Source organism: Schistocerca serialis, chromosome 5 (genome assembly GCF_023864345.2).
Source record: "Schistocerca serialis cubense isolate TAMUIC-IGC-003099 chromosome 5, iqSchSeri2.2, whole genome shotgun sequence".
Classification (NCBI taxonomy): Eukaryota; Metazoa; Arthropoda; class Insecta; order Orthoptera; family Acrididae; genus Schistocerca; species Schistocerca serialis.
Genome location: NC_064642.1, coordinates 118258660 through 118271978, shown reverse-complemented (window position 1 = coordinate 118271978; position 13319 = coordinate 118258660). Strand labels below are relative to the sequence as shown.

General features: G+C 38.4%; 1 protein-coding gene across 2 annotated transcripts in view; it reads left to right on the top strand.

Moving 5' to 3' along the window:
- Positions 1-13319, top strand: part of LOC126480993 (glycerol kinase-like) — a 168300-nt gene that overhangs the window by 153385 nt on the left and 1596 nt on the right. The gene's annotated exons all lie outside the window — the stretch shown is intronic.

The following is a 13319-nucleotide window of genomic DNA, read 5'->3' as shown; positions in this document are numbered from 1 at the left end:
GTGAAAATAGGAACATCCTTGAGAATGTATTTCATTGCAATAAAATAGCTAATACAAATGCACCAGATGGACATTTCACGTAAAGAGTCAAGAAGCACGGAAGGGAAGCGGTGGTGGAGAAGCGAGTGAGACAGGGTTGTAGCCTATCCCCAATATTATTCAATGTGTACATTGAACAAGCAGTAAAGGAGACCAAAGAAAAAGGAGTAGGAATTAAAGTTCAGGGAGAAGAAATAAAAACTTTGCAGTTGCCAATGACATTGTAATTCTGTCAGAGACAGCAAAGGACTTGGAAGAGCAACTGAATGGAATGAACAGTGTTTTAAAAGGAGGGTATAAGATGAATTTCAACAAAATTAAAATGATGATAATGGAATGCAGTCGAATTAAATCAGAAGATGCTAAGGGAATTAGATTAGGAAATGAGACACTTAAAGTAGTAGATGAGTTTTGCTATTTGGTCAGCAAACCAAACCAAAAATTTGAAACCGGTAATGGTACTTTTTGAATAAAGTAACATGAAACCAATTTGTGGTCAGTTGCTGTACACCATCAAGAATGTTGTAATTCCAATTCCAAAGAAAGCAGTTGCTGGAAGTTGTGAAAGTTTCCGAACTAAGCCAAATAAGTAGAGAAGATATAAAATGTAGACCCACAATGGCTAAAAAAGCACTTCTGAAAAAGAGAAATTTGTTAACATCAAATATAGATTTAAGTGTTAGGAAGTCTTTTCTGCAGGTATTTGTTGGAAGTGTAGCCACATATGGAAGTGAAACATAGATGATAAACAGTTTAGACAAAGCGAATAGAAGCTTCCAAAATGTGTGCTGCAGAAGAATGTTGAATGGGTCGATCATGTAACTAATGAAAGAGGTACTGAGTAGAATTGGTGAGATAAGAAATTTGTGGCACAACTTGACCAAAAGAAGGGATTGTTTGCTAGGACACATTCTGAGACATCAAGGGATCACGAATTAAGTATTGTGGGGAAGTGTAGGAGTTAAAAATCATAGAGGGAGACCAAGAGATGAATACAGCAAGCAGATTCAGAAGGATGTAAGTTGCAGTAGTTATTCAGAGATGAAGAGTCTCACACAGGATAGAGTAGAATGGAGAGCTGCATCAAACCAGTCTTCAGACTGAAGACCACCACAACAACAGCAAGGTGTTCCCCAAGAGGCCCACACTTCTGTGAACTTTAGAAAAGTGGAGGTCAAACCCTGAGAGGGAACCACAACAAATTAAATGAAAAAGATTGAAGGAAAGATAGTGAAATATGAGTTGAAAATGAGGGCATCCTAATAATAGCTGAGTCGTCAATGTGAAAGCTTCTCTAGCTACAGGACTCTTTTTAGTCACCTCTTATGACAAACAGTGAATAGCTGTGGGTCTGCTCTAACCCACAACACTGCAGGCGTACTTAACTACAGTAGTGGCATTAATACTGGTCACTTTGTACAGATTCATTGAATATTGCATTCAGCAGTGTATTTTTGTAAAAATATACATTATAATTTATTACAAACTTTCAGGGAACACACTCTTTTGTCTGTTGGTTGAAAATTTGAGTTAAAATTTAAAAAATCAATTAAACATAATTAAAATCAAATAAAATAATCACAACCTGACTATTTCAAAAAGTTACGAATTATTTGGTACATAACTAATTGCAATTTTTCTCAGTATTTTGCGGGATATCCTTTTGAATTAATTAGTGCCTCAACTTGTCCACCATCAGGTCTACCAAATGTCAGAGATCTTCTGGTTTGATCATTCGGAACCATGAGTTGACAGTGGCCTATAGCAACTCCCTTTTGTTACTGGTATTCCATTGTGAAACCATAATTTTCAGCTTGGGAAGTTAGTCAGTTGAGGTCGAGACTGTTGATAGGCCAAGTCTTCACACTAATGCGATGCTCAGCAAATTGATTCTAGCGTGGTGACATGACACACTGTCTTGTTAAAACATGCCCTGATGGTTGTTACTTTCAAATAATTCACTGATAGAGGGCAGCAGTTCCAACACTGGCTTTAATATTGCCCTGTAACACTTGTAGATGCACAGTGTCATGTCTTGTCAGGCATTGCCAGCTATGACATATGGATGCTTCATAGTGGCAGTGCTGCACTCAGGCAACATGTCTTCTCCTGGTTGATGACAAACTTAATTCAATCGCATCCAAAGGTGCTGATCCTAGTCTCATCACTCCAGATGACACTAGACCCACCTTCTAGCATCCACTCCTTGTGTGCTAAAGCCAGCATCATACATTTCTGCATCTGCATTTTGTTAAGATCAGGCTTCTTTCGCAGAGTCCTCATTCATAACCCACTTTCACAAAAGTTTTACTTATCATCTGATCAGAAATTTCAACCTTTGAAGTCTGCAGCATTGTATTTTCATCCTTTGAGGCACATCAACATCTTGTAGATAAAGATGGCAGATTCTATGACAGTTGCAGTTGCATGGACATGAAAAATAGTGAAGATTTTAAATTTTTGTCAGTTAAGTGTAATTATTTATTTATTTTTCATAAAAATAGAACATGCCACATTTTCTAAAAATGATAAATATTTAGCATGCATATCATAAAAAAAGAAGTGTAATTCATTGATGTAGTATACCTCAAATTACTTACATCTCGTAATATTAAAATGAATGAATTCCAATGAAATGTCTCGAAATAATGCCACCAGTGTAGAGCCTGGAAAGAAAAAAAAAAAAGTGTTATTAACACTTCTGACAATAGCAATATTGTAGGTAGTGGCTGTCTGTGCCTTGTTACGGGCCAGCTTCAATGCCAAAAGCATCCATTAACATCGGTGGAGTGTGCACACAACTTGCCTTCATTTCCTCTGTGTTGGCAGTTCCAAAGCTTCTACCTTCCTCTTATTTCCCTAGTTAATAATTAGTCCACTTAAAGACTGTATGGTGGTGTAACTACCACTCTCTTGATGCCATAGCGTTCAGTTTTGGCCCATCAGAACTTGCTTGTGCCATATTACATGTTTATTTCCACAAAGAAAAATATAAAGAGAGAGAAGTGTGGGTTACAAGGTGGTGTGAGGACAGAGGTTGCTATTGACATTTGTCTGTACCATGTGAGCTCCCTGAGAATGATGATGATCATTTTAAAATTTCTTTACTTGTGAACATTGCCACATTTGAATACAATCGAGGTTAATTACGCTCTTGATATTGACACAAACTACCTTTATGAGCAAATGAATAAGACCAATGAACATAGAGGCAGACGTCATTTGGAATTGCAATAATTATATGGTGTACTTCAGTACTGGTAGCAAAACACCATGGCATGATGATATTTAAGAGGACTTGTAATAGCATAATCAATTAAATAAAATGTTATATATACAGTATAATAAAAATTCACCTTTATTTATGTCTGTCCTTTCCAGACTTAATTGGAAATTTCATCCAACACTCTTGCTCTTCATTGTTAGTGTCACAGTCAGTATTACTAAATGTTGCTGGTTGGCTCTTTTTGATTTTGTGTAAACTCTAGCAAATCAAAATACCATGGGTTTGGCATCTACAAATCTTCCTCAGACAAAACACTCCTCCTTGAGTGATAAATTTTCTTTAATTCCTTTGGAAAGGAAATGTGTATATTGCGAATCTTTTTTCACCACAAAGTCTTTGGTTGTGTCAGGATATATAGTAGTCTTACAGAACTGTCAGCTCCTTCAGAGAACTATTGCATTCATTTGACTTAGGATTCAATATTAAAGCGTGCGATTTGCATTGAGTATGCACTCCTGGCATTTGGTACATCATGGATTTACATGCGCATTTTTGAACAAGTGCACACCTGCAAGGAAGAAGTGAGAGCCAAGAGTGCATTCCTGGCATTTGTTATGTATTGCATTTACATGCACGGTACTGGTGTGCACACTTCGAGAGTAAGCTCCAAAAGTGTTGGGAAACAGTTCTGGTAAACAGAGCTATTACCATACTACCCCTACTAGCCTCGCTCCATCTGCAACCCCCCTTTTTCCAAAACCCACATACTTTCTTCCATTACCCAATTAACTATAGTCTGATGTGACAGGATATGTCCTAGCAACTGATCCTTTGTTTTAGTCAAGTGTGATTCAGTTATTTTCTCCCCAGTTTGATTCAGTAAGTGTCATTAGTTACCCATCTAACCCGCGACATTTTTCCATGTGAATGTATGCTTTCCTGGCCAACATTCTTCCACATCACCACATTTCAAAAGCTTCTATTCTCTTCTTGCCTGTGCTGTTTATTGTCTACCTTTCACTTCCATATAAGCCAAGACTGTATACAAACGGTTTCAGAGAAGATATACTAACACTTAAATTTATATCAGATGTTAATGCATTTCTCTTATTGAGAAACTATTTTGTTTTTATTGCAGGTTATATCCTCCTTACTTCTGTCAGTGTCAATTTCTTGCTCCCCAAATAGTAGCTACCTTTAGTGTCTCATTCTCTCAGCATCTCCTGATTTAATTTGCTACACTCCATTACCCTTTTTTACATTTTCTCCAATAATGAGGTGTTTATGAGTTGACAGAACTTCTTTTGGGAAATATGTCATTCAAGATGAACTTGTTTCACATAAGGGAATACTTTTCCATAATGATTTAGATAGAACTGTTATTCTGGAGCAAAACTGGTAAAAACAAACAGTAGAAATGATGTTGAAACCATGTTAAGAGTAACAGTACTACTTTCTTTGACAAGAACGTATTACAATTATGAGTCTTTCTTTTTTGAATGTAAAAGCTTGTGTGTATCCTATCACAGAATAGCGCATGGAAAACACTTTGTAGCCTGTCTTTACTCACATGAGTAGCATATTATAATGTTACTTGTGGAACTGAAAATTGATTTTCCTTCAGACATTTCTGATCAAGGGCAACTTACAGTTGTTGATACCCAACTTTTAATACTTTCCAAAATAAAATGTCCTAAAGAGAGTTGATGATCATAGTGCAACTATCATTGTCAACTCATCTTTAGACCCATCTACAGCCAAAGACTAAGATGTAAAACCAGTAATAAATTTTTTATGTGACATGATTATCAAATGTTCACAGTAAAAAGATGTGATACAACAGAATCATTACCAAGTGTTGTCATGATGTTAGGGAGAGCTCATGGGAAGGAGAGTGAGAAGAGTTTTGCAAAACATATCTTTTGTAAATTGAGCAGATAACTAATTAGGAGGTAATCAAATTGTGGAGAAAAGAAATTTATGTCACAACTTGTTTTTATTCTTTTCTTTTCTTTTCTTCTCTTCTCTCTCTCTCTCTCTCTCTCTCTCTCTCTCTCTCTCTCTCTCTCTCTCTCTCTATTGTAAAGAAGAAATATTGTTGACAGTACATATTCTGAGGCTTCAAGGAATTGTCCATTTGAGATTGTAGAGGGAGACCAAAGTGTGACTACAATAAACAGATTCAGAGAGATGTATGGTGTAGTAGTTATGCAGAGGTGAAGATAATTGCACAGAGTAGGTTAGTGTGGACAGCTGCATCAAACCAGTCTTCAGATTGAAGACCACCACATACTGTAGATGAAAATGTATTTTTTTTCTTAAGCATATTCTTACAGCACTCTTGAATCTCTTTCCTCCTCTAAAACAAATGAGGATAAACTTAAGGAGTAGCTAGGTCAGAGATGAATGTCAACACCTATAATATAAGTTTACTGTGGCGTAATATAGAAAACAATAAACAAAGCTGAGGATAGGCAACAACTCACCTGTACCTTATTGGTGTGTGGTACATAGAAACACACAACAGTACATATAATTTCACTAAGTTTTGAGTTATCACTCTTCTTACAGTGCAAATATGTAATCTCTCACACACATACACCCAAAACCACCCAGCCTGCACCCATGGAACTGAATTTTTCTGAATTTCACCTTTGGGTTTTTCACTGATGTAAGTGGCAAACATTCAGTGGCATCTTGCATTGTCAGCTGCAACAGGCAGAAGACATGCTTTGTTGGTGCTGCTCATTTTAGAGATTTTCACTGAGATAAACTCACACTGCAGTGTTCTTTTCCGGCATGCCATTGTAGAAGTGGCACAGAATCAGCTAAGTGAAAAATCTGTGCAATATGCATGTTTGTTTACGTATATAAGCTGACTTCAGAATTTTCCCTTCATGAACAAGAACTGTGTGCCAATTTGAAGCTCTAGATTCACTTATTTTACTGATTGTGTTCCTTCTGCATAATCTTTCTTTGATTGTATCAGTACCTGTTTGTATTGTTATATGTTGTGAAATCTCGAACATTCGTAAGTGCCACAGTAAACTTGTACGACTGTCGTCAATTATAGGCTTGAACTTAATTGTGCTCTTTTAAAAGTTTTGAGAACAGTAGGCCTGTTCTTATTCTAAACAACTGTTCTCTAATGTCATTGTACAATTATGTGAGATATATGTTATTTTTGAGAATTTTTGGACTCTTAGAAACTACATTTTTGAAAGTTACAGGAATGTGTGTTGTGAATATGTGGCTTATTTCATAGCAGATCAGCGTTTGTGGTTTGCAGTTGTGCCAAGAATACATCACCCCTGAATTTCATTGTATATCAGCGCAAATAAATACACATTTTTGAGAATATTTGGAAGTTACCATTTTCGTGTTCATAATCCACAAGCAGTTTGTAGTAAATCTGCATTTGTGATGTAGTTACGGTACCAGATATTCTAGCATATTGTATTACATCTAGTTTTTCCTTAAAGAGGTGTAGCCTTATATATTATTGGCATCTGTCACAAATAACTCTGTATTTGAGTTTGCAAACAACTGTAATTAACATAAAAAGTTTTAGGGAACTAGTAATTTCTACTACGGGCTTTTACGTTGTCATAATAGAAACCTCTTTTCGTGTATAGGAATTAGAATCAGCAACTTTTTAGTTCAACAGATTAAAAAATAATCAGCAGGCTTAATTTACAGTTATTTGCTCACTGCCTTTTAATACATCACACCAGCCAAAATGCAGCTCCACTGTGAATGCTTTCTCAAGTTATGGAATGAATTGGTTGATATGTGTAAGCAGCTGGCAGTCACCTTCACTACTGTCAAATGACTGGCAGCTATTGCGAATCAGTGTTTTGGAAGAGCTCCCAAGAGTCATGTACCTGGATACCAGTACCAGAGGTACCTCAAGTACTATCCTCTCCTGTTGAATCTGTCTCCTCTGTAGAAAGTACAGGATCTGTCATTACTCATCCACTTGACTGCATGTAAAGTGATGTGTCAACTGTAGATCTAAGTGGTCTCTACAAGGTGGACAGGGACAAGGGAGGACCCAGGATGCTGTACTGATCTCTCTAATCAACAAATTTGAGGAGCTCATTGTGACTGAAACTGAGCCAGTGAGACTCACTACACCTGTTATGGAGGAACCTGTGTTGTCCAGTGTCAAGAGGAGGCAAAATGCTAAATGGTTGGGGTCCATTAATCATCAACAGTTGAAACATATTGCAAATGATGGTACCCTGTAGGGAAATTGCAGCATGAGGCACCAGGTGCTCTCAGTGAGTATACCTGGAGGCCTCATTCAACGTGTTAAAGGGGCTGTTGAAGCAGCCATTGTGGGAACAGGGTGCAACCAACTGCAGCTTGTGGCACATGTTGGTACCAATGATGCCTGTCATCTGGGCTCCAGCGAATGGCAGAGAAGGTTGAGAAGACTAGTCTTGCACATGGTGTTTCAGCGAAGCTGGCAATTTGCAGTATAGTCCCCAGAACTGAGTGTGGCCCTTTAGTTCTGAGCCGAGTGGAAGGACTGATCCAGAGACTTTATGGTTCTGTAACAAGCTAGGCTGTGACTTCCTGGACTTGTGCCATAGGTTTGAGAACTTTAATAGCCCCCTAAATGGGTCAGGTGTGAAATACACATAAGAGGCTGCTACTCAGGTAGCTGACTGTATGTGGGATGCACACAAAGGTTTTTTTAGATTAGTCAACTCTCCATCCAATCCAGATAACGATAGCTGTAAGAAATCCAGAAGTTTGAGGGTAAGGTCGAGAGAAATTTCTCTCAAAGGCAAAGGTATTAAAATCCTTACGGTACACTGCCAAAGCATTCACAACAAAGTGCCAGAGTTTGAAGTGCTCATGAATAGCAGTGAAACTCACATAATGCTAGGTACAGAAAGCTGGTTGAAACCCAAAATTGACAGCAGTGAGGTTTTTGGGGAAAATTTAAGTGTATATTGAAAGGACAGGCAAACAGGAAACAGAGGTGGTGTATTTGTCACAGTAGACGAGAAACTCACATCCATCGAGATAGAAACTGATGCTGCATGTGAGATAGATTGAGCAAGACTCCGTATCAGGAGCAGGCATAAAATGATAATTGGATCCTTCTATCACCCACTAGACTCATCTCCTTATATAATCAAGAAGTTTAGAGAAACCGAAGTTCCCATGTACATAAGTTCCCTAATCATACTGTAATCATTCATGGACACTTGAATCATCCAACAATCTCCTGAGATACTTATAGTTTTTTAGTGATGGGTGTGAAAAGACATCCTGTGAAACAGTACTAAATGCCTTTTCTGAAACCTACCTCACTCACGATGGAAACATATTGGACCTAATGGCAGCAAACAGACCTGACCCCTTTGAGGATGTCCACATCGAAACTGGTATCGGTGACCATGACACAGTTGTATGAACAGTGCTTACCAAAGTATAGAGGACAACTAAACCAAGCAGAAAAATATATAAGTAAACTGGGGGAAAAAAAATAAAATAAAAAAAATTGGTAGTTTCATATCTCAGATGCACTGGGTAGAGATGTACGCAGTAGAACAGTCCATAATGAGAGGGATCCTGCATGGTATACAGTCAGTGCAAAGAAAGTTCTAAAGAAGCAGAGATCACTGCATAATAGATGTAAAACAAATCTCAGGGCTGTAGATAGAGAGATGCTGAATGAAAAGCGTTTGGCTGCCAAGAGAGCTATGTGTGATGTCTTAAGTGACTACTATAACAGAATATTGTCAAATGAACTTCCACAGAACCCAAAGAAATTCTGGTCATATGTAAAGGCCATTAGCGTAATCAAAGTTAGTGTCCAGGCCATAGTGAATGAGACAGGAACTGAAATTGAGGATAACAAAGCCAAGTCTGAAATGCTTAACTCCATTTTCAAATGTTACTTTACAAAGGAAAATCCTGGAGAGAAACAGCTGAAACCATTAAAACTGAACAAAGCTCCAGGGCCCGATGTAATCCCTGTCAGATTGTGTACTGAATTTGCACCTGAGTTAGCACCTCTTCTAACTATAATCTGTCACAGATCCCTAGAATAAAAAACTATGCCCAGTTCTTGGAAAAAAGCACAAGTCATACCTGTCTACAGAAAGGATAGTACAAACAATCCATAAAACTAACGTCCAATATCCTCGATGTCAGTTTGTTGTAGAATCTTAGAACATTCTGAGGTCAAATGTAATGAGGATCTCGAACAGAATGACCACCTCAGTGCCAGCCAGCATGGATTCCGAAAACATCGATATGTGAAACCCTACTTGCTTTTTTCTCACATGACATACTGAAAGCTTTGGATCAAGGCAGTCAGGTAGATGCAGTATTTCTTGGTTTCCAAAAAAACTTTTGACACAGTACCACATCAATGCTTATTGTCAAAAGTTCGATCATATGGGGTATGAAGTGAAATTTGTAACTGGATTTTGGAATTTTTAGCTGGAAGGACTCTTAACATGTTACCTTGGATGGAGGGTCATTGTCAGATGTAGAAGTAACTTCAGTTTTACTCCAGGAAAGTGTGTTGGGTCCCTTCATCTACATCTACATACATACTCCGCAATCCACCATATGGTGCGTGGTGGAGGGTATCTCATACCACAACTAGCATCTTCTCTCCCTGTTCCACTCCCAAACAGAACGAGGGAAAAAGACTGCCCATATGCCTCTGTACGAGCCCTAATCTCTCTTATCTTATCTTTGTGGTCTTTCCGCGAAATATAAATTGGCAGCAGTAAAATTGTACTGCAGTCAGCCTCAAATGCTAGTTCTCTAAATTTCCTCAGTAGCGATTCACGAAAAGAACGCCTTCTTTCCTCTAGAGACTCCCACCCGAGTTCCTGATGCATTTCTGTAACACTCGCATGATGCTCAAACCTACCAGTAACAAATCTATCAGCCCGCCTCTGAATTGCTTCTATGTCCTCCCTCAATCCGACCTGATACGGATCCCAAACACTTGAGCAGTACTCAAGAATAGGTCGTATTAGTGTTTTATAAGTGGTCTCCTTTACAGATGAACCACATCTTTCCAAAATTCTACCAATGAACCGAAGACGACTATCCGCCTTCCCCACAACTGCCATTACATGCTTGTCCTACTTCATATCGCTCTGCAATGTTACGCCCAAATATTTAACCGACGTGACTGTGTCAAGCGTTACACTACTAATGGAGTATTCAAACATTACGGGATTCTTTTTCCTATTCATCTGCATTAATTTACATTTATCTATATTTAGAGTTAGCTGCCATTCTTTACACCAATCACAAATCCTATCCAAGTCATCTTGTATCCTCCTACAGTCACTTAACAACGACACCTTCCCATACACCGCAACATTATCAGCAAACAGCCACACATTGCTATCCACCCTATCCAAAAGATCATATATGTAGATAGAAAACAACAGTGGACCTACCACACTTCCCTGGGGCGATCCAGATGATACTCTCACCTCCGATGAACACTCACCATCGAGGACAATGTACTGGGTTCTATTACTTAAGAAGTCTTCGGGCCACTCACATATTTGGGAACCAATCCCATATACTTGTACCTTAGTTAGGAGTCTGCAGTGGGGCACCGAGTCAAATGCTTTCCTGAGGTCAAGGAATATGGCATCCGTCTGATACCCTTCATCCATGGTTTGCAAGATATCATGTGAAAAAAAGGATGAGTTGCGTTTCGCAGGAGCGATGCTTTCTAAAGCCGTGTTGATGCGTGAGACTTCTCTGTCTCAAGGAAATTCATTATATTCGAACTGAGAATATGTTCGAGAATCCTGCGACAAACCGATGTTAAGGATAGTGGTCTGTAATTTTGAGGATCTGTCCTTCTACCCTTCTTATATACAGGCGTCACCTGCACTTTGTTTCTGTCGCTCGGGGCTTTACGTTGGGCAAGAGATTTGCGATAAATGCAATCTAAGTAAGGAGCCAATGCTGTAGAGTACTCCCTGTAAAACCGAATTGGAATCCCATCAGGACCTGGCGATTTATTTATTTTCAACCCATTCAGCTGCTTCATAACCCCAGGGATGTCTATCACTTTGTCCTCCATACAGGAATATGTACGAGACTCAAACGGTGGTCTGTTTGTACGATCCTCCTGCGTGAAAGATTTCTCAAATACTAAATTTAGAATTTCAGCTTTCGTTTTGCTGTCTTCCATTGCCAGGCCAGACTGATCAGTGAGTGGCTGGATGGAAGCCTTTGACCCGCTTACCGATTTTACATAAGATCAAAATTTACTTGGGTTTTGAGGAAGATCTTTTGCTAAGATATGACGGTGGTAGTGGTTGTATGCTTCGCGCATCGCTCTTTTTACAGCAGCACGAATCTCTACTAACTTTTCATGTTGTATATTAATGACTTTGCAGACAGTATTAATAGTAACATCATGCTTTTTGGAGATGATGCAATTATTGATAATGGAGTACTGTCTGAAAGGAGCTGCATAAATATTCTGTCAGATCTTGATAAGATTTTAAAGTGGTACAGAGATTGGCAACTTGCTTTAAATATTCAGAACTGTAAAACTGTGCACTCCAGAACATGAATAAAGATAATATCCTTTGGCTATAATATGAACAAGTCACTGTTGGAATTGTTCAACTCATACAAATACCTTGGTGTAAAACTCCATAGGGATATGAATGGAATGATCACATAGGCTCAGTTCTGGGTAATGCAGTAGACATCGTTTTATTGATAAATACTGGGGAAGTGCAATCAGTATGCATAGGATATTGCATAGAATCACTTGTGTGACACATCCTATAATATTGGTCAATTGTGCAGGACCCATACCAGATAGGACTAACGAGGGATATTGAACGTACACAGAGCAGGGCATCGTGAATGGTCATAGGTTTGTTTAATCCATGGGAGAATGTCACATTGATAGTGAAGGAAATGAACCTATCTGGAGAAAGTCTGTTAACGAAGTTTCAAGAACTGGCTTTAAATGATTGTTCTAGGAATATACTACAATCCCCCTGCATATTGTTCACATAAGGATCATGAGAATAAGATTAGAATAATTACTGCATGCACAGAAGCATTCAGTCATTCTTCCCGCTCTCCATATGTGAATGGAACAGGAAGAAAGCCTAATAACTGGCACAGTGGGACGTATCCTTTGCCATGCACCTCACAGTGGTTTTCAGAGTGTCGATGTAAATGTAAAAGAAAGGTAAACAATTTAAATTCATATTTATAATTATTTTTATTGTTCAAGGGCATGGTGAAAAGAAATGCTTCTGAATTTTTATGTAATAACTCTTAAAGCTTTTTAAAGAAAACATTGTTAACATTCTACATCTTTATTTATCATGACTACATATTTATTTCTCAATGAAGTCACCCTGGCGATGCAAGCATTTATTTCAACAAGAGACTAGTTTGGTGATGATATCACTATTGAATGTTTAACTTTGTTGACAGTGCCACAACCTCTCCTCTGCTTGCACCGCATCATTACTATCAAAGTGAAGTCTTGAAAGGTGTTCTTTAAGTTTTGCAAGCAGATGAAAATCTCATGGGGCCAAGTTGGGACTGTATGGTGGATGATCGATGACAGTGAACCCGAGGTGTCCGATTGTTTTCAGATGTCACAGTGCTTATGTGTGGTTGGTCATTTTCATACTGAAGAAGAGGGTGCTCCATGTGTGGACGAACTACTCAAATTTCAAACTCGATTACAGCATGTTGTTTCTCATGCACCGACTTAGTTACATTACACACCACTACAATTCAGAGTCCTTTGGTGGTAGAGGGCTGCAAATATGTTTACATGAAGAACAAAGATGTAGAATGTTAATAATGTTTGTTTTCTTTAAAAAGCTTTAAGAGTTATCACATAAAAAAATCAGAAGCATTTCTTTTCACCATGCCCTTGAACAATAAAAATAAACATATACCTCAATAAAACATGACTGCTCTTTCTTAGGTAATGTTGCTGGTACTGCGTAATGGGCTTGTCATTTACTTACCCCACTGTACTCCCCTCCTCTCCCTGCGACTG